At 56.6% G+C, this 21,482-nt stretch overlaps 4 non-coding genes across 4 annotated transcripts; 3 read left to right on the top strand and 1 right to left on the bottom strand.

Moving 5' to 3' along the window:
• Window positions 1-78: 78 nt before the first annotated feature.
• On the top strand, window positions 79-160 carry TRNAS-GCU (transfer RNA serine (anticodon GCU)). The gene has a single exon. It is a non-coding gene; the product is annotated as a tRNA-Ser (tRNA).
• A 7,073-nt stretch (window positions 161-7,233) lies between these two features.
• On the top strand, window positions 7,234-7,315 carry TRNAS-GCU (transfer RNA serine (anticodon GCU)). Its single transcript has one exon. It is a non-coding gene; the product is annotated as a tRNA-Ser (tRNA).
• A 7,681-nt stretch (window positions 7,316-14,996) lies between these two features.
• TRNAS-GCU (transfer RNA serine (anticodon GCU)) lies at window positions 14,997-15,078 on the bottom strand. The gene has a single exon. It is a non-coding gene; the product is annotated as a tRNA-Ser (tRNA).
• Window positions 15,079-21,055: 5,977 nt separating this feature from the next.
• TRNAS-GCU (transfer RNA serine (anticodon GCU)) lies at window positions 21,056-21,137 on the top strand. Its single transcript has one exon. It is a non-coding gene; the product is annotated as a tRNA-Ser (tRNA).
• Window positions 21,138-21,482: the final 345 nt, after the last annotated feature.

Consider the following 21,482-nt stretch of genomic DNA (forward strand, 5'->3'; position numbering starts at 1 on the left):
AAACAGGAGCAGGAGAAGCAGCAGTAGGAGCAGGGGGAGCAGCAGCGGCAGCAGGAGCAGGAGTATTAGCTGCATGCTGACGAGGTGGCCGAGTGGTGAAGGCGATGGACTGCTAATCCATTGTGCTCTGCACGCATGGGTTCGAATCCCATCCTCGTCGGTCAGGCCAACAATGGCTCAGAGTTTCCGACTGTCAGCTGCTCCATGTGTATCTCCAACTAAGCCTTTGTTTTGACATGACAGTTGCCTCAAAAGAACTTGCAGGGTTTTGAAGTGGCTCAGGACACACCTCAACCTCTTCTGTCTACACAGAGGCAAGAGGAACAAGAAGGGAAAGAAGGAAGATCCAGGGAGCTCACAAGGATGCTCAGTCTCTCTTCAAGCCCTTTGAGGATAATAGAGCTAAACATGCTGGAAGTGATTTCCAAACACAGGCCCCAGGTGCCTGGGAGTCGTAGGCATGGATCAGATTCTCCTGGAAACTATGCTGAGGCACATGGAGAACAAGGAGGTGATTGGTGAGAGCCAACTTTGCTTCACTAAGGGCAGATCGTGCCTGACCAGTCTGGTGGCCTTCTCTGATGGGGCTACAGCATCGGTGGACAAGGGATGAGCAACTGACATCACCTACCTGGGCTTGTGCAATGCATTTGACACTGTCCCGCACAACATGCTTCTCTCTAAACTGGAGAGGCAGGGCTTTGATGGGTGGACCACTCGGTGGATAGGGAACTGCCTGGATGGCCGCACTCAGAGAGTTGTGGTCAATGTCTCAATGTCCAAGTGCAGACCGTTGATGAGTGGCGTTCCTCACGGTTCCGTGTTGGGCCCAGCCCTGTTCAACACCTTTGTTGGCGACATGGACAATGGGATAGAGTGCATCCTCAGCCAGTTTGCCGACGGCACCAAGCTGTGTGGTGCCGTCAAAATGCTGGAGGGGAGGGAACCACAAAGAAAGCTGTAGTTTTTCCAAGGCAGGAACTCTTGTGGAGACTCAGCTGGTGGGCATGGGAGACAAGGGGAGAATGAAACACAACTCTCTTGCAAAGCTGATGCTCAATGTCTTTAATGAGAAAACCAAAGGAAAATGGGAAAGGCGAGAGCCTGAGCAATGCACTTTGGAGGCTGAGTGAAGCTCAGAGAAGTGCTGCCACCTGAAGGAACTCCTCCCCGCCAGGGATGCTTCTTTTCCAAGTGCCCTTCAAGGCTCTGGCCATCCTGTACCACTAGATCCACTGCCAGGGAAGTGAGGAGGAGGTGTTTCATGGGGAGCATAAGGTAAAGCAGAGCAAGAGGGGGAAAGAGTGAGTCTTGCTGGAAAGAGAGGGAAGGCCAGCACTGGCCCCTTCCTCCCGGCAGAGCGCTGGGATCTGGGCTCCTCTGCATGGCGTGGCCGTGGTGTCAGGGCTGGCTGCAGGGCTTTGGTCGAGGCTCCTGGTGCTCCAGCACGGGAAGGCAATGCACGGGTTCAGCACCAGAAGTTGCCCTGTCCCAGAGCCCCGCAGCGCCCACGGCCCACACCGGACCAGCCAAAGCCCCCAGAAGCGATGGGCACACCGCTAGCGCTGAGAGAGCTGCCCACGGCAGCCGAGGCGCTGGATCCCACGGCTGTGCTCTGAGGGAAGGAGCTGAGGATGGGGCCCGGCAGGGTCACCAGCACGGCCGGGGGCTGGATGGCAACGCTGGAGTCGGCGCAGCGCAGGACGCAGGGCTCGTTGCAGCTGTTGGCGAGCGGGGCTGGGCCGCAGGCAGCAGACGCGCAGGGGCTGTAGCACGACATGTCTGGCGGAGGGAGGTGGCCCTGCAAGACCAGGAGGGAGCACAGGGCATTATTGAGCAGATTTGAATGGGACACGAGTCAAGAACTCTGTGTGCAGCAGGACAGAGCTCTTTTCTCACTCCCCTGGGCTGTCTCACCGACACGGACCTACAAGCTAACCTGGCCAGAGCTACTTGCAACTGCCCCATAAAATGCAGAGTCCCCCTGGTAAACATTCTCCAAGGCATAAGTGTCTATCCAAATGCAAGGAAGCTCCCCTTGTCCGAGTCAAGCTCCTTCGCAGGCCATCCCTGAGCCCAACTTGCCGCTCCCAGGCATGCCTGCCCCACACAGGCACTCTGCTACCTCCAGTTGCTCCATTCCCCTTCGTACGTCTGCAGCCTGCCAGTGTTCTTCACAGCTACCCTTCTGCTCAGCCTTGAAGGCTGCCCTTCAAAATTTGGAAGGGATGGCACCTAGGAAACGGTGCCTAGCATGGGGCACCTAGCATCGGGCAACGGATGCCAGGCTTTCCAGACAGGTTGAGCACTGTCCTGCTGCTGTGGCCTTAGTCAGGGAAAGATTTTACTGCAGACCAAAGGCTCCCTCTTCTTGGCATCACGCTCTGTACTTCCTGGTCCTCAGCCCTTGTACCACCATCAATCTGTTCACTCAGCCAAATGGATCTTCTTTTCCTACGCCACCCTCGACAACCCTGCTCTTGTCCTGTCATGGAGGCAAAATGCATGCAGCCCTCTCCATAAAACCTATCCTGCCAACCGAGGAGACAAGAGGCAAAATGAACTGAGACTTACCGACTTCACAGAGCAGAGGAAGGCTCGAGGAGAGGATGGAGGATCTGGGAGTTGGGCACGCTTTTATACTGCTGCCCAGAGCCTCAGGGGAGCTGGAAAATGACACAAATGTGAAGCGTGTTGAGAAATAGCAATTTTGGGTTCTCAGAGCTGTGCTGGCAGATGAAAGACATGCCTCCTTGGCCTGAAATGCTTGGCTCCCTTTTCATGCTGGGTAGCATGGAGGTGACTTTGTCGATAGCAATGAGCTTCCATCTGCAGACCAACGCTCGTCTGAGGTCTCGTTGCGGTTGCTGCCGAAGCCTGGCAGTAGATTCAGGTCATGAGGAGGTGTTGTGTGTGTCCTGCCCTTCCTGGTGAGCACAGCCAACACTCACATGTGATGGTCAAACAAGACCCTCCTTGGGGACAGCACTCCATTGCTGGAGCAGATCAGGCTATTCGGTGGCTGATCTCGGATCCCCTCGCGCCTCGGTGATGCGCACACTTTGCAGCTGTGCAAAGGGAGCCCAGCAGTCCCGCTGTTGGCTTCCGTCAGCAAAGGGCAGAGTGTTTGCTTTGGGAACCGCACAGCCCTGGCCTTTACTCCTTACTCTCCTGAGGAGAAGCGATGGCTCAGCGTGGCCCTGGAGAGCGATGGAGGAGCCTGCTGACTCATGCCTCAAAGTGAGCCATCACCAAGTGGACCTGTTTGCTTTGGCGCAGTCATCCCAAATATCTTTGCATGACTGCCGGGTGACTTGTTGAGGTCCCTGACCCAGAGGGTCTGGCTTGTTTTTCCTGGCTCAGGGATGGGTTGTCAAGTTCAGTGCCCTTTAATTGCAAGGTGGTGCCAGCAGACCACCTTGGAGTCACCTGTGAGTCACCCAAAAGTTCTGAGGCACCGTGAGACACCTCTGCTCCACCTGGCCGCCAAACACCCGTGCACTGGCATCAGGGGCTCTGCGGGAAATGGATCCAGACGTGCAGAGCACTCCAGGTGCAACCTCACGTCCGCATTTCTACACAAGTGCAGCTTTTTGTACAGTGTTGTCATGGCCGTGAGCGTCTTGCCCAACGGCTTGGTGACTCCTTGAAATCCTGCCATGCTCCTTGGTGAAACAGCAGCCAAAGGAGGACAGCACGCATGTGCTCTGGCTGTCCCACTTCCCGGCATTTCTGGAGCACAGACCAAACTGCAGCGGTGTTGCCCCGATGTGCCCAGGGTGCGAGGAGCCTGCTTTTAGACAGACCAATGTGTGTGTCATCCTGCTGGGACTGCTGAGCCAGTGCCACAGCGCACACAGGAAACTGCTCCCTCGGTACAGGCAGAAACAGGTCCCAGGCTCTGAGGGTCTGTGAGGAACTTGCGAGGCCCTCCACCTCCAGCGTATCCTGAACTGAATGGCTGGGATGTGGCTGCCTATCTCTTCCAGACCCCAAAGTCCTGAGATGTGGCCCTTTGGGACATCATACAGCCCCACACAAGGGTCCCAAGTTGCCCACAGCAATCTCGGTGGAGGAATCTACCAGCAGGAACCTGCCCTGAGGGAAACTCCCAAAATGGGACAACTCGCCCTATGGCTGGGGCCAGAAAGATGCTCTGCTCCTCACATATACTCCTTTGCACCAAACAGGAGCATGACACAGCCTGCCACAGCTCTGCGACAGCAGGCAGTGAGCACCATGGCTGGGCTGCTCTCCTCCTTGGCTGCCATCCTGCCCCGCTGCTGGATGTGGGAGGGCTGGGGAGCCATTCCTCCACCGCACGAGGAGCCTGGCGTTTGCTGTGCCTGAGCACAGCGGAGGCAGCGGGAGAGGGCACACGCGTCCACCTGCCTCAGCAGGTCTGTGGTAACACCTGAGGGCAGGAAGCGGACAGCACAGCCCCATCCTTGCTCCGCAAGATGCCTGCTGCTTTGAACTGCAGCCACAAGAGGACATGTCCTTCCCAGCGCTGGCAAGGCAACCAAAAGTGAAAAGCGCCCTCGGTCAAATGCCATTGAGTTTACTCCTCAGCCACTTTGACCTTGCACCCTTGGGGATGACTACCCGCTTTGAGAAGGAGAATTTTCAGATTGACAAGTGGCAGATTTCCAGTGAACAACACCTGCTACTTTTCTGCTTTGTTTTGAGGCCACCACAGAGCTACCTGGCCACCTCTAGGAATGGTCCCCGTGCCCCTGTGCAGTCACACAGTGGCGCTTCTCTCCAGCTCACAGAGGACCCTTCTTTGGCCTTCACCTCCGAACTCCCGCTGGGGACTTGATTCCCCTCCTTTCTGTGTCCCTCAGCCAGACTGGCATCCAGCTGACGCTCGGCTGATTGCTGGCCCCTTCCATGGCCCTGAGAGGCCTGGTGTTCCTCAGGGTCAGCCTCAGCCCTTCCACTAGAGACCCGCGTGAGTGGCCGCCATCAGGAGCACTGCACAGCTGAAGGCCTGATTGAGAGTGGTAGTCATGTTCCCCAGCAAGGATGTGCACAACCCACACACAGCGCCTGGAGCTACTGGAACCCTCTCCTGGGATGTGGTGTGGGACCTCAGATGACCATTGCTTTGAGGAGTCAGCATCTAAGGCATCACCCTGCTCTCACCCAATGGGGAAATGCCAGCCAAACCTTTCAGATGAAAGAGACAATTTCTTCATCTCTTGGCTGTGCTTTGCAAGCCTCAAATTGCTGTTTGCGAACGTGCTTCACAGAGAAGGTGTGTTCCAGGTCTCCTGGGCTCACCGTATAAAAAGCCTGTGCCACTCCAGGCCCTTCCATCCACATCTCTTCCCTTGCTCTCCAGCGGGAACTCGGTAAGTCTGAACTCACTGCTTCTCTTCCTGCTGGTGGGATTTCTGCCAGGGGGCTGCTTCCCTTCTCTGCGGGGTCCTTCTGACACGTGCTCCAGCCTTGGAAGTACACTGTGCTTCACCTCGTGGCAGGTGAGCTGCTGAGGGAAGGGGGAAGGCTTTGTCCCCTTCCCAGAGGGAGTCACTGGGGCTCTTGTGGAGCAGTGGCTCTGCTGCACTCTGAGGCCAGACGACCAGTGCTGTCTGACCGGTCACCAGCAGCTTCCTCCTGCATGCACAGCGCAGCCGCCTGCCTTGGTCGCTCTGGGCATGGAAAGGAGATTTGCAGGGAGACCTGGCCCTGCTCAGGCCCTGCGCATTGTCACAGGAGCCACGCTGGGGGTCTGAAAGGGCCTGAGATACCTCATGTCCTCTGCTCCCTCCCGGTCTTGCAGGGTCACCTTCCTCTGCCAGACATGTCGTGCTACAGCCCCTGCGCGTCTGCTGCCTGCGGCCCAGCCCCGCTCGCCAACAGCTGCAACGAGCCCTGCGTCCTGCGCTGCGCCGACTCCAGCGTTGCCATCCAGCCCCCGGCCGTGCTGGTGACCCTGCCGGGCCCCATCCTCAGCTCCTTCCCTCAGAGCACAGCCGTGGGATCCAGCGCCTCGGCTGCCGTGGGCAGCTCTCTCAGCGCTAGCGGTGTGCCCATCGCTTCTGGGGGCTTTGGCTGGTCCGGTGTGGGCCGTGGGCTCTGCGGGGCTCTGGGACGGGGCAACTTCTTATGCTGAACCTGTGCATTGCCTTCCCGTGCTGGAGCACCAGGAGCCTCGACCAAAGCCCTGCAGCCAGCCCTGACACCGCGGCCACGCCATGCAGAGGAGCCCAGATCCCAGCGCTCCGCCGGGACGAAGGGGCCAGCGCTGGCCTTCCCTCTCTTCCCAGCAAGACTCACTCTTTCCCCCTCTTGCTCTGCTTTACCTTATGCTCCCCATGAAATACCTCCTCCTCACTTCCCTGGCAATGGCTCTAGGTGGTACAGGATGGCCAGAGCCTTGAAGGGCACTTGGAAAAGAAGCATCCCTGGCGGGGAGGAGTTCCTTCAGGTGGCAGCACTTCTCTGAGCTTCACTCAGCCTCCAAAGTGCATTGCTCAGGCTCTCGCCTTTCCCATTTTCCTTTGGTTTTCTCATTAAAGACATTGAGCATCAGCTTTGCAAGAGAGTCGTGTTTCATTCTCCCCTCTTCTTCCACCCCAACAAGCTGAGACTGCACAAGAGTTCCTCCCTTGGAAAAATTACGGCGTTCTCTGTGGTTCTGGGGTTTGCAAGAGCCTCATCTTTCAGCCCTGACATCCCATAGCAGTGGACATACGGCCAGTTTAGGGCCAGAGCTCTAGTGAAAGGATTCCCGTTGCTCATCGACACAGCTAAAAAGCCACAAAACAAACTCAGAAGCAAGCCCACATTCTCTATTGGATGTCCCTGTTGAAGTGCACCAGTCGAGTGCGAGTGCCTGCCGCCCATAGGAGTTCCAGAATGTGAGGGGAATGTGGCTGGTGACAATCTCAAGGTCAGGCTCAAGTCCTTTGCTGGCACTGAGTCAGTGCAGGGTCACTCTCCCGTCTTTGTTCCCAGGAAGGATCATCAGGCTCTGCTGTTCAGTCATTTTTTGATGTGAATGCTGAGACCTGTTTTTCAAAGCTCCTTCCAGATGTTGAGAGAGCAGAGCACTCGTAAAATGGGCAGACGCTGGGTCTGAATCCTTCTCTCCCATGTCAAACAAGGATAAACAGAATAGAACAGTGTAGGCATCCGGAGCAGGACAAACAGGAGCAGGAGAAGCAGCAGTAGGAGCAGTGGTAGCAGCAGCGGCAGCAGGAGCAGGAGCATTAGCTGCATGCTGACGAGGTGGCCGAGTGGTGAAGGCGATGGACTGCTAATCCATTGTGCTCTGCACGCATGGGTTCAAATCCCATCCTCGTTGGTCAGGCCAACAATGGCTCAGAGTTTCCGACTGTCAGCTGCTCCATGTGTATCTCCAACTAAGCCTTTGTTTTGACATGACAGTTGCCTCAAAAGAACTTGCAGGGTTTTGAAGTGGCTCAGGACACACCTCAACCTCTTCTGTCTGCACAGAGGCAAGAGGAACAAGAAGGGAAAGAAGGAAGATCCAGGGAGCTCACAAGGATGCTCAGTCTCTCCTCAAGCCCTTTGAGGATAATAGAGCTAAACATGCTGGAAGTGATTTCCAAACACAGGCCCCAGGTGCCTGGGAGTCGTAGGCATGGATCAGATTCTCCTGGAAACTATGCTGAGGCACATGGAGAACAAGGAGGTGATTGGTGAGAGCCAACTTTGCTTCACTAAGGGCAGATCGTGCCTAACCAGTCTGGTGGTCTTCTCTGATGGGGCTACAGCATCGGTGGACAAGGGATGAGCAACTGACATCATCTACCTGGGCTTGTGCAAGGCATTTGACACTGTCCCGCACAACATGCTTCTCTCTAAACTGGAGAGGCAGGGCTTTGATGGGTGGACCACTCGCTGGATAGGGAACTGCCTGGATGGCCGCACTCAGAGAGTTGTGGTCAATGTCTCAATGTCCAAGTGCAGACCGTTGATGAGTGGCGTTCCTCAAGGTTCCGTGTTGGGCCCAGCCCTGTTCAACACCTTTGTTGGCGACATGGACAATGGGATAGAGTGCATCCTCAGCCAGTTTGCCGACGGCACCAAGCTGTGTGGTGCCGTCAAAATGCTGGAGGGGAGGGAACCACAAAGAAAGCTGTAGTTTTTCCAAGGCAGGAACTCTTGTGGAGACTCAGCTGGTTGGCATGGGAGACGGGGGGAGAATGAAACAGGACTCTCTTGCAAAGCTGATGCTCAATGTCTTTAATGAGAAAACCAAAGGAAAATGGGAAAGGCGAGAGCTTGAGCAATGCACTTTGGATGCTCAGTGAAGCTCAGAGAAGTGCTGCCACCTGAAGGAACTCCTCCCCGCCAGGGATGCTTCTTTTCCAAGTGCCCTTCAAGGCTCTGGCCATCCTGTACCACTAGATCCACTGACAGGGAAGTGAGGAGGAGGTGTTTCATGGGGAGCATAAGGTAAAGCAGAGCAAGAGGGGGAAAGAGTGAGTCTTGCTGGGAAGAGAGGGAAGGCCAGCGTGGGCGCCTTCGTCCCGGCGGAGCACTGGGAGTTGGGCTCCTCTTCATGGCGTGGCCGCGGTGTCAGGGCTGGCTGCAGGGCTTTGGTCGAGGCTCCTGGTGCTCCAGCACGGGCAGGCAATGCACGGGCTTCAGCACCAGAAGTTGCCCTGTCCCAGAGCCCCGCAGCGCCCACGGCCCACACCGGACCAGCCAAAGCCCCCAGAAGCGATGGGCACACCACTACCGCTGAGAGAGCTGCCCACGGCAGCCGAGGCGCTGGATCCCACGGCTGTGCTCTGAGGGAAGGAGCTGAGGATGGGGCCCGGCAGGGTCACCAGCACGGCCGGGGGCTGGATGGCAACGCTGGAGTCGGCGCAGCGCAGGACGCAGGGCTCGTTGCAGCTGTTGGCGAGCGGGGCTGGGCCGCAGGCAGCAGACGCGCAGGGGCTGTAGCACGACATGTCTGGCGGAGGGAGGTGGCCCTGCAAGACCAGGAGGGAGCACAGGGCATTATTGAGCAGATTTGAATGGGACACGAGTCAAGAACTCTGTGTCCAGCAGCACAGAGCTCTTTTCTCACTCCCCTGGGCTGTCTCACCCACACGGACCTACAAGCTAACCTGGCCAGAGCTACTTGCAACTGCCCCATAAAATGCAGAGTCCCCCTGGTAAACATCCTCCAAGGCATAAGTGTCTATCCAAATGCAAGGAAGCTCCCCTTGTCCGAGTCAAGCTCCTTCGCAGGCCATCCCTGAGCCCAACTTGCCGCTCCCAGGCATGCCTGCCCCACACAGACACTCTGCTACCTCCAGTTGCTCCATTCCCCTTCGTACGTCTGCAGCCTGCCAGTGTTCTTCACAGCTACCCTTCTGCTCAGCCTTGAAGGCTGCCCTTCAAAATTTGGTATGGATGGCACCTAGGAAACGGTGCCTAGCATGGGGCACCTAGCATCGGGCAACGGATGCCAGGCTTTCCAGACAGGTTGAGCACTGCCCTGCTGCTGTGGCCTTAGTCAGGGAAAGATTTTACTGCAGACCAAAGGCTCCCTCTTCTTGGCATCAGGCTCTGTACTTCCTGGTCCTCAGCCCTTGTACCACCATCAATCTGTTCACTCAGCCAAATGGATCTTCTTTTCCTACGCCACCCTCGACAACCCTGCTCTTGTCCTGTCATGGAGGCAAAATGCATGCAGCCCTCTCCATAAAACCTGTCCTGCCAACCGAGGAGACAAGAGGCAAAATGAACTGAGACTTACCGACTTCACAGAGCAGAGGAAGGCTCGAGGAGAGGATGGAGGATCTGGGAGTTGGGCACGCTTTTATACTGCTGCCCAGAGCCCCAGGGGAGCTGGAAAATGACACAAAGGTGAAGCGTGTTGAGAAATAGCAATTTTGGGTTCTCAGAGCTGTGCTGGCAGATGAAAGACATGCCTCCTTGGCCTGAAATGCTTGGCTCCCTTTTCATGCTGGGTAGCATGGAGGTGACTTTGTCGATAGCAATGAGCTTTCATCTGCAGACCAACGCTCGTCTGAGGTCTCGTTGCGGTTGCTGCCGAAGCCTGGCAGTAGATTCAGGTCATGAGGAGGTGTTGTGTGTGTCCTGCCCTTCCTGGTGAGCACAGCCAACACTCACATGTGATGGTCAAACAAGACCCTCCTTGGGGACAGCATGCCATTGCTGGAGCAGATCAGGCTATTCGGTGGCTGATCTCGGATCCCCTCGCGCCTCGGTGATGCGCACACTTTGCAGCTGTGCAAAGGGAGCCCAGCAGTCCCACTGTTGGCTTCCGTCAGCAAAGGGCAGAGTGTTTGCTTTGGGAACCGCACAGCCCTTGCCTTTACTCCTTACTCTCCTGAGGAGAAGCGATGGCTCAGCGTGGCCCTGGAGAGCGATGGAGGAGCCTGCTGACTCATGCCTCAAAGTGAGCCATCACCAAGTGGACCTGTTTGCTTTGGCGCAGTCATCCCAAATATCTTTGCATGACTGCCGGGTGACTTGTTGAGGTCCCTGACCCAGAGGGTCTGGCTTGTTTTTCCTGGCTCAGGGATGGGTTGTCAAGTTCAGTGCCCTTTAATTGCAAGGTGGTGCCAGCAGACCACCTTGGAGTCACCTGTGAGTCACCCAAAAGTTCTGAGGCACCGTGAGACACCTCTGCTCTACCTGGCCGCCAAACACCCGTGCACTGGCATCAGGGGCTCTGCGGGAAATGGATCCAGACGTGCAGAGCACTCCAGGTGCAACCTCACGTCCGCATTTCTACACAAGTGCAGCTTTTTGTACAGTGTTGTCATGGCCGTGAGCGTCTTGCCCAACGGCTTGGTGACTCCTTGAAATCCTGCCATGCTCCTTGGTGAAACAGCAGCCAAAGGAGGACAGCACGCATGTGCTCTGGCTGTCCCACTTCCCGGCATTTCTGGAGCACAGACCAAACTGCAGCGGTGTTGCCCTGATGTGCCCAGGGTGCGAGGAGCCTGCTTTTAGACAGACCAATGTGTGTGTCATCCTGCTGGGACTGCTGAGCCAGTGCCACAGCGCACACAGGAAACTGCTCCCTCGGTACAGGCAGAAACAGGTCCCAGGCTCTGAGGGTCTGTGAGGAACTTGCGAGGCCCTCCACCTCCAGCGTATCCTGAACTGAATGGCTGGGATGTGGCTGCCTATCTCTTCCAGACCCCAAAGTCCTGAGATGTGGCCCTTTGGGACATCATACAGCCCCACACAAGGGTCCCAAGTTGCCCACAGCAATCTCGGTGGAGGAATCTACCAGCAGGAACCTGCCCTGAGGGAAACTCCCAAAATGGGACAACTCGCCCTATGGCTGGGGCCAAAAAGATGCTCTGCTCCTCACATATCCTCCTTTGCACCAGACAGGAGCATGACACAGCCTGCCACAGCTCTGCGACAGCAGGCAGCGAGCACCATGGCTGGGCTGCTCTCCTCCTTGGCTGCCATCCTGCCCCGCTGCTGGACGTGGGAGGGCTGGGGAGCCATTCCTCCACCGCACGAGGAGCCTGGCGTTTGCTGCGCCTGAGCAAAGCGGAGGCAGCGGGAGAGGGCACACGCGTCCACCTGCCTCAGCAGGTCTGTGGTAACACCTGAGGGCAGGAAGCGGACAGCACAGCCCCGTCCTTGCTCCGCAAGATGCCTGCTGCTTTGAACTGCAGCCACAAGAGGACATGTCCTTCCCAGCGCTGGCAAGGCAACCAAAAGTGAAAAGCACCCTCGGTCAAATGCCATTGAGTTTACTCCTCAGCCACTTTGACCTTGCACCCTTGGGGATGACTACCCGCTTTGAGAAGGAGAATTTTCAGTATGACAAGTGGCAGATTTCCAGTGAACAACACCTGCTACTTTTCTGCTTTGTTTTGAGGCCACCACAGAGCTACCTGGCCACCTCTAGGAATGGTCCCCGTGCGCCCGTGCCGTCACACAGTGGCGCTTCTCTCCAGCTCACAGAGGACCCTTCTTTGGCCTTCACCTCCCAACTCCCGCTGGGGACTTGATTCCCCTCCTTTCTGTGTCCCTCAGGCAGACTGGCATCCAGCTGACGCTCGGCTGATTGCTGGGCCTTTCCATGGCCCTGAGAGGCCTGGTGTTCCTCAGAGTCAGCCTCAGCCCTTCCACCAGAGACCCGCGTGAGTGGCCGCCATCAGGAGCACTGCACAGCTGAAGGCCTGATTGAGAGTGGTAGTCATGTTCCCCAGCAAGGATGTGCACAACCCACACACAGCGCCTGGAGCTACTGGAACCCTCTCCTGGGATGTGGTGTGGGACCTCAGATGACCATTGCTTTGAGGAGTCAGCATCTAAGGCATCACCCTGCTCTAACCCAATGGGGAAATGCCAGCCAAACCTTTCAGATGAAAGAGACAATTTCTTCATCTCTTGGCTGTGCTTTGCAAGCCTCAAATTGCTGTTTGCGAACGTGCTTCACAGAGAAGGTGTGTTCCAGGTCTCCTGGGCTCACCGTATAAAAAGCCTGTGCCACTCCAGGCCCTTCCATCCACACCTCTTCCCTTGCTCTCCAGCGGGAACTCGGTAAGTCTGAACTCACTGCTTCTCTTCCTGCTGGTGGGATTTCTGCCAGGGGGCTGCTTCCCTTCTCTGCGGGGTCCTTCTGACACGTGCTCCAGCCTTGGAAGTACACTGTGCTTCACCTCGTGGCAGGTGAGCTGCTGAGGGAAGGGGGAAGGCTTTGTCCCCTTCCCAGAGGGAGTCACTGGGGCTCTTGTGGAGCAGTGGCTCTGCTGCACTCTGAGGCCAGATGACCAGTGCTGTCTGACCGGTCACCAGCAGCTTCCTCCCGCACGCACAGCGCAGCCGCCTGCCTTGGTCGCTCTGGGCATGGAAAGGAGATTTGCAGGGAGACCTGGCCCTGCTCAGGCCCTGCGCATTGTCACAGGAGCCACGCTGGGGGTCTGAAAGGGCCTGAGACAGCTCATGTCCTGTGCTCCCTCCCGATCTTGCAGGGCCACCTCCCTCCGCCAGACATGTCGTGCTACAGCCCCTGCGCCTCTGCTGCCTGTGGCCCAGCCCCGCTCGCCAACAGCTGCAACGAGCCCTGCGTCCTGCGCTGCGCCGACTCCAGCGTTGCCATCCAGCCCCCGGCCGTGCTGGTGACCCTGCCGGGCCCCATCCTCAGCTCCTTCCCTCAGAGCACAGCCGTGGGATCCAGCGCCTCGGCTGCCGTGGGCAGCTCTCTCAGCGGTAGCGGTGTGCCCATTGCTTCTGGGGGCTTTGGCTGGTCCGGTGTGGGCCGTGGGCTCTGCGGGGCTCTGGGACGCGGCAACTTCTGATGCTGAAGCCCGTGCATTGCCTGCCTGTGCTGGAGCACCAGGAGCCTCGACCAAAGCCCTGCAGCCAGCCCTGACACCGCAGCCACGCCATGCAGAGGAGCCCAGCTGCTAGCTCTCTGCTTGGAGGAAGGGGCCAGCGCTGGCCTTCTGTCTCTTCCCAGCAAGACTCGCTCTTTCCCCCTCTTGCTCTGCTTTACCTTATGCTCCCCATGAAACACCTCCTCCTCCCTTCCCTGGCAATGGCTCTAGGTGGTACAGGATGGCCAGAGCCTTGAAGGGCACTTGGAAAAGAAGCATTCCTGGCGGGGAGGAGTTCCTTCAGGTGGCAGCACTTCCCTGAGCTTCACTCAGCCTCCAAAGTGCATTGCTCAAGCTTTCGCCTTTCCCATTTTCTTTTGGTTTTCTCATTAAAGATACTGAGCATTAGCTATGCAAGAGAGTCGTGTTTCATTCTCCCCTCGTCTCCCATGCCCGCCAGCTGAGTCTCCATAAGAGTTCCTGCCTTGGTAATACTATGGCTTTTTCTGTGGTTCTGGGGTTTGCGAGAGCCTCATCTTTCAGCCCTGACATCCCATAGCAATGGAGACAAGACCTGTTTCTGTGAGAGGTCTACTGACAGGAGCCCATTACTCATCGACACACCTCAAAAGCTTCAAACTAAATAAGACAGAAGCCTGATATTCATAGTATCGTAGTGTCTCGCTTATTGGCATGGACCTCAAACGATCATCTGGTACAGGCTTTTGTGGGCAGAGAGCCTAGATGACATTATCTATCACCACGTGCAATGGCCTCTCGAAAACCTCCTGTCGTGGGCACTCTACAAGGTCTCTGGGGCGGCTGTTGCAATGAATCATGTTTTTCAGTACAAAAAAAGATCAAACCTCTCCCGATTGCTCCCGTCCTCTCCATGTGGCTTTTTGTTCAGAGTCTTGGTCCTCTTTGCAGTGGCCTTTACACACTGGAAAACTGTGGTGAGGGCAGCAGAAGAGCATCACAGGACAGCATGAGAGTCAGTAGGGGATGTTTTGGAGGAGGAACTACAGGGTAGAGAGGGTGTTTCAGGCCAGCTGATGGAGGGATCCTCGTTGTACATGTGTGGACCACTTCCCCACTCACAGACCTTCATCGACATCAGGCAGAAAGGGGAGGTGGACAAGGCTCTCGGTGCCCTTTGTTGAGTGCTGAGTGTTTCTGCCTGGGTTGATTGGTGTGGTCGGCCATGTGTGTATGGCTGGTGTAGATGGGTTTGTGTGCGTGCTCCTCCTGGGAGGCACGCTCTGCCTCACTGCCGGCTGGGCCCTGGGGCATGGAGCTGTGGCAGCCGCAGCTGTGCTGGGCTCCTGGGTTCAGCAGCCAGGAAACAGAAAGGGATCCAACTGGGCTGTCCAAAGCACAGGTTTAGCAGGATTCCTCCTTTGTAAATCCATGCTTACTACTCGTTGCCTCCTGCCACCTGTGTTTGGAAATCACTTCCAGCATGTTTTGCTGTATTGTCTTCCAAGGGCTTGAGGCTTAGCATCCTTGTGAGCTCCCTGGATCTTCCTTCTTTCCCTTCTTGTTCCTCTTGCCTCTGTGTAGACAGAAGAGGTTGAGGTGTGTCCTGAGCCACTTCAAAACCCTGCAAGTTCTTTTGAGGCAACTGTCATGTCAAAACAAAGGCTTAGTTGGAGATACATGTGGAGCTGCTGACAGTCGGAAACTCTGAGCCATTGTTGGCCTGACCGACGAGGATGGGATTCGAACCCATGCGTGCAGAGCACAATGGATTAGCAGTCCATCGCCTTCACCACTCGGCCACCTCGTCAGCATGCAGCTAACGCTCCTGCTCCTGCTTCCGCTGCCGCTACCCCTGCTCCCGCTGATCCCACTGCTGCTCATCCTGCTTGTCCTGCTCCGGATGCCTACACTCTTCTATTCTGTTTATCCTTGTTTGACATGGGAGAGAAGGATTCAGGTTTGGCATTTGCCCTCTTGGGAGTGCTCTGCTCTCTCAACATCTGGAAGGAGCTTTGAAAAACAGGTCTCAGCATTCACATCAAAAAATGACTGAACAGCAGAGCCTGATGATCCTTCCTGGGAACAAAGACGGGAGAGTGACCCTGCACTGACTCAGTGCCAGCAAAGGACTTGAGCCTGACCTTGAGATTGTCACCAGCCACATTCCCCTCACATTCTGGAACTCCTATGGGCGGCAGGCACTCGCACTCGACTGGTGCACTTCAACAGGGACATGCAATAGAGAATGTGGGCTTGCTTCTGAGTTTGTTTTGTGGCTTTTAAGCTGTGTCGTTGAGTAATGGGGATCCTTTCACTAGAGCTCTGGCCCTAAACTGGCCCTATGTCCATTGCTATGGGATGTCAGGGCTGAAAGAGGAGGCTCTTGCAAACCCCAGAACCACAGAAAAAGCCATAATTTTTCCAAGGGAGGAACTCTTGTGGAGACTCAGCTGGCTGTGATGGGAGCAGCAGGAAGAATGAAACACGACTCTCTTGCAAAGCTGATGCTCAATGTCTTTAATGAGAAAGCCAAAGGAAAATGGGAAAGGCGAGAGCTTGAGCAATGCACTTTGGAGGCTGAGTGAAGCTCAGGGAAGTGCTGCCACCTGAAGGAACTCCTCCCCGCCAGGGATGCTTCTTTTCCAAGTGCCCTTCAAGGCTCTGGCCATCCTGTACCACCTAGAGCCATTGCCAGGGAAGGGAGGAGGAGGTGTTTCATGGGGAGCATAAGGTAAAGCAGAGCAAGAGGGGGAAAGAGGGAGACTTGCTGGGAAGAGAGGGAAGGCCAGCGCTGGCCCCTTCCTCCCAGTGGAGCGCTGGGATCTGGGCTCCTCTGCATGGCGTGGCCGCGGTGTCAGGGCTGGCTGCAGGGCTTCTGTCGAGGCTCCTGGTGCTCCAGCACGGGAAGGCAATGCACGGGCTTCAGCACCAGAAGTTGCCCTGTCCCAGAGCCCCACAGCGCCCACGGCCCACACCGGACCAGCCAAAGCCCCCAGAAGCGATGGGCACACCGCTAGCGCTGAGAGAGCTGCCCACGGCAGCCGAGGCGCTGGATCCCACGGCTGTGCTCTGAGGGAAGGAGCTGAGGATGGGGCCCGGCAGGGTCACCAGCACGGCCGGGGGCTGGATGGCAACGCTGGAGTCGGCGCAGCGCAGGACGCAGGGCTCGTTGCAGCTGTTGGCGAGCGGGGCTGGGCCGCAGGCAGCAGAGGCGCAGGGGCTGTAGCACGACATGTCTGGCGGAGGGAGGTGACCCTGCAAGACCAGGAGGGAGCACAGGGCATTATTGAGCAGATTTGAATGGGACACAAGTCAAGAAATCTGTGTCCAGCAGCACAGAGCTCTTTTCTCACTCCCCTGGGCTGTCTCACCCACACGGACCTACAAGCTAACCTGGCCAGAGCTACTTGCAACGGCTCCATAAATGCAGGGTCCCCCCTGGTAAACATTCTCCAAGGCATAAGGGTCCATCCAAATGCAAGAAAGCTCCCCTTGTCCAAGTCAAGCTCCTTTGCAGCCCATACCTCAGCGCAACTTGCCGCTCCCAGGCATGCCTGCCCCACGCAGGCACTCTGCTACCTCCAGTTGCTCCATTCCCCTTCGTACGTCTGCAGCCTGCCAGTGTTCTTCACAGCTACCCTTCTGCTCAGCCTTGAAGGCTGCCCTTCAAAATTTGGTAGGGGTGGCACCCGAGAAAGGGTGCTCAGGAAGCCCCCTCCTAGCATGGGACAATGGATGCCAGAGTTTTTCAGATGGGTTGAGACACTACCCTGCTGCTGTGGCCTTAGTCAGGGAAAGATTTTACTGCAGACCAAAGGCTCCCTCTTCTTGGCATCAGGCTCTGTACTTCCTGGTCCTCAGCCCTTGTACCACCATCAATCTGTTCACTCAGCCAAATGGATCTCCTTCTCCTACACCACCCTCGACACCCCTGCTCTTGTCCTGTCATGGAGGCAAAATGCATGCAGCCCTCTCCATAAAACCTGTCCTGCCAACCAGGGAGACAAGAGGCAAAATGAACTGAGACTTACCGACTTCACAGAGCAGAGGAAGGCTCGAGGAGAGGATGGAGGATCTGGGAGTTGGGCACGCTTTTATACTGCTGCCCAGAGCCCCAGGGGAGCTGGAAAATGACACAAAGGTGAAGCGTGTTGAGAAATAGCAATTTTGGGTTCTCAAAGCTGTGCTGGCAGATGAAAGACATGCCTCCTTGGCCTGAAATGCTTGGCTCCCTTTTCATGCTGGGTAGCATGGAGGTGACTTTGTTGATAGCAATGAGCTTTCATCTGCAGACCAACGCTCGTTTGAGGTCTCGTTGCAGTTGCTGCCGAAGCCTGGCAGTAGATTCAGGTCATGTGTGTCCTGCCCTTCCTGGTGAGCACAGCCAACACTCACATGTGATGGTCAAACAAGACCCTCCTTGGGGACAGCACGCCATTGCTGGAGCAGATCAGGCTATTCGGTGGCCCATCTCGGATCCCCTCGCGCCTCGGTGATGCGCACACTTTGCAGCCGTGCAAAGGGAGCCCAGCAGTCCCACTGTTGGCTTCCGTCAGCAAAGGGCAGAGTGTTTGCTTTGGGAACTGCACAGCCCTTGCCTTTACTCCTTACTCATCCCAAACAACACTCATCTTTGCATCACTGCCAGGTGACTTGTTGAGGTCCTTGACCCAGAGGGTCTGGCTTGGTTTCCCTGGCTCAGGGACGCATTTGCATGTTCAGGGCCCTTTAATTGCAAGGTGGCACCAGCTGACCACCTTGGAGTCACCTGTGAGTCAGGCAGCGAGCACCATGGCTGGGCTGCTCTCCTCCTAGGCTGCCATCCTGCCCCGCTGCTGGACGTGGGAGGGCTGGGGAGCCATTCCTCCACCGCACGAGGAGCCTGGCGTTTGCTGCGCCTGAGCAAAGCGGAGGCAGCGGGAGAGGGCACACGCGTCCACCTGCCTCAGCAGGTCTGTGGTAACACCTGAGGGCAGGAAGCGGACAGCACAGCCCCGTCCTTGCTCCGCAAGATGCCTGCTGCTTTGAACTGCAGCCACAAGAGGACATGTCCTTCCCAGCGCTGGCAAGGCAACCGAAAGTGAAAAGCGCCCTCGGTCAAATGCCATTGAGTTTACTCCTCAGCCACTTTGACCTTGCACCCTTGGGGATGACTACCCGCTTTGAGAAGGAGAATTTTCAGATTGACAAGTGGCAGATTTCCAGTGAACAACACCTGCTACTTTTCTGCTTTGTTTTGAGGCCACCACAGAACTACCTGGCCACCTCTAGGAATGGTCCCCGTGCCCCCGTGCCGTCACACAGTGGTGCTTCTCTCCAGCTCACAGAGGGCCCTTCTTTGGCCTTCACCTCCCAACTCCCGCTGGGGACTTGATTCCCCTCCTTTCTGTGTCCCTCAGGCAGACTGGCATCCAGCTGACGCTCGGCTGATTGCTGGGCCTTTCCATGGCCCTGAGAGGCCTGGTGTTCCTCAGGGTCAGCCTCAGCCCTTCCACCGGAGACCCACGTGAGTGGCCACCATCAGGAGCACTGCACAGCTGAAGGCCTGATTGAGAGTGGTAGTCATGTTCCCCAGCAAGGATGTGCACAACCCACACACAGTGCCTGGAGCTACTGGAACCCTCTCCTGGGATGTGGTGTGGGACCTCAGATGACCATTGCTTTGAGGAGTCAGCATCTAAGGCATCACCCTGCTCTCACCCAATGGGGAAATGCCAGCCAAACCTTTCAGATGAAAGAGACAATTTCTTCATCTCTTGGCTGTGCTTTGCAAGCCTCAAATTGCTGTTTGCGAACGTGCTTCACAGAGAAGGTGTGTTCCAGGTCTCCTGGGCTCACCGTATAAAAAGCCTGTGCCACTCCAGGCCCTTCCATCCACATCTCTTCCCTTGCTCTCCAGCGGGAACTCGGTAAGTCTGAACTCACTGCTTCTCTTCCTGCTGGTGGGATTTCTGCCAGGGGGCTGCTTCCCTTCTCTGCGGGGTCCTTCTGACACGTGCTCCAGCCTTGGAAGTACACTGTGCTTCACCTCATGGCAGGTGAGCTGCTGAGGGAAGGGGGAAGGTTTGTCCCCTTCCCAGAGGGAGTCACTGGGGCTCTTGTGGAGCAGTGGCTCTGCTGCACTCTGAGGCCAGACGACCAGTGCTGTCTGACCGGTCACCAGCAGCTTCCTCCCGCACGCACAGCGCAGCCGCCTGCCTTGGTCGCTCTGGGCATGGAAAGGAGATTTGCAGGGAGACCTGGCCCTGCTCAGGCCCTGCGCATTGTCACAGGAGCCACGCTGGGGGTCTGAAAGGGCCTGAGATACCTCATGTCCTCTGCTCCCTCCCGGTCTTGCAGGGCCACCTCCCTCCGCCAGACATGTCGTGCTACAGCCCCTGCGCCTCTGCTGCCTGCGGCCCAGCCCCGCTCGCCAACAGCTGCAACGAGCCCTGCGTCCTGCGCTGCGCCGACTCCAGCGTTGCCATCCAGCCCCCGGCCGTGCTGGTGACCCTGCCGGGCCCCATCCTCAGCTCCTTCCCTCAGAGCACAGCCGTGGGATCCAGCGCCTCGGCTGCCGTGGGCAGCTCTCTCAGCGGTAGCGGTGTGCCCATCGCTTCTGGGGGCTTTGGCTGGTCCGGTGTGGGCCGTGGGCTCTGCGGGGCTCTGGGACGGGGCAACTTCTTATGCTGAACCCGTGCATTGCCTTCCCGTGCTGGAGCACCAGGAGCCTCGACCAAAGCCCTGCAGCCAGCCCTGACACCGCGGCCACGCCATGCAGAGGAGCCCAGATCCCAGCGCTCCGCCGGGACGAAGGGGCCAGCGCTGGCCTTCCCTCTCTTCCCAGCAAGACTCGCTCTTTCCCCCTCTTGCTCTGCTTTACCTTATGCTCCCCATGAAATACCTCCTCCTCACTTCCCTGGCAATGGCTCTAGGTGGTACAGGATGGCCAGAGCCTTGAAGGGCACTTGGAAAAGAAGCATCCCTGGCGGGGAGGAGTTCCTTCAGGTGGCAGCACTTCTCTGAGCTTCACTCAGCCTCCAAAGTGCATTGCTCAGGCTCTCGCCTTTCCCATTTTCCTTTGGTTTTCTCATTAAAGACATTGAGCATCAGCTTTGCAAGAGAGTCGTGTTTCATTCTCCCCTCTTCTTCCACCCCAACAAGCTGAGTCTCCACAAGAGTTCCTCCCTTGGAAAAATTACAGCTTTCTCTGTGGTTCTGGGGTTTGCAAGAGCCTCATCTTTCAGCCCTGACATCCCATAGCAGTGGACATACGGCCAGTTTAGGGCCAGAGCTCTAGTGAAAGGATTCCCGTTGCTCATCGACACAGCTAAAAAGCCACAAAACAAACTCAGAAGCAAGCCCACATTCTCTATTGGATGTCCCTGTTGAAGTGCACCAGTCGAGTGCGAGTGCCTGCCGCCCATAGGAGTTCCAGAATGTGAGGGGAATGTGGCTGGTGACAATCTCAAGGTCAGGCTCAAGTCCTTTGCTGGCACTGAGTCAGTGCAGGGTCACTCTCCCGTCTTTGTTCCCAGGAAGGATCATCAGGCTCTGCTGTTCAGTCATTTTTTGATGTGAATGCTGAGACCTGTTTTTCAAAGCTCCTTCCAGATGTTGAGAGAGCAGAGCACTCGTAAAATGGGCAGACGCTGAGTCTGAATCCTTCTCTCCCATGTCAAACAAGGATAAACAGAATAGAACAGTGTAGGCATCCGGAGCAGGACAAACAGGAGCAGGAGAAGCAGCAGTAGGAGCAGTGGTAGCAGCAGCGGCAGCAGGAGCAGGAGCGTTAGCTGCATGCTGACGAGGTGGCCGAGTGGTGAAGGCGATGGACTGCTAATCCATTGTGCTCTGCACGCATGGGTTCAAATCCCATCCTCGTTGGTCAGGCCAACAATGGCTCAGAGTTTCCGACTGTCAGCTGCTCCATGTGTATCTCCAACTAAGCCTTTGTTTTGACATGACAGTTGCCTCAAAAGAACTTGCAGGGTTTTGAAGTGGCTCAGGACACACCTCAACCTCTTCTGTCTGCACAGAGGCAAGAGGAACAAGAAGGGAAAGAAGGAAGATCCAGGGAGCTCACAAGGATGCTCAGTCTCTCCTCAAGCCCTTTGAGGATAATAGAGCTAAACATGCTGGAAGTGATTTCCAAACACAGGCCCCAGGTGCCTGGGAGTCGTAGGCATGGATCAGATTCTCCTGGAAACTATGCTGAGGCACATGGAGAAC

This window comes from Chlamydotis macqueenii, chromosome 18 (assembly GCF_036417535.1).
Source record: "Chlamydotis macqueenii isolate bChlMac1 chromosome 18, bChlMac1.mat, whole genome shotgun sequence".
NCBI classification, from domain to species: domain Eukaryota; kingdom Metazoa; phylum Chordata; class Aves; order Otidiformes; family Otididae; genus Chlamydotis; species Chlamydotis macqueenii.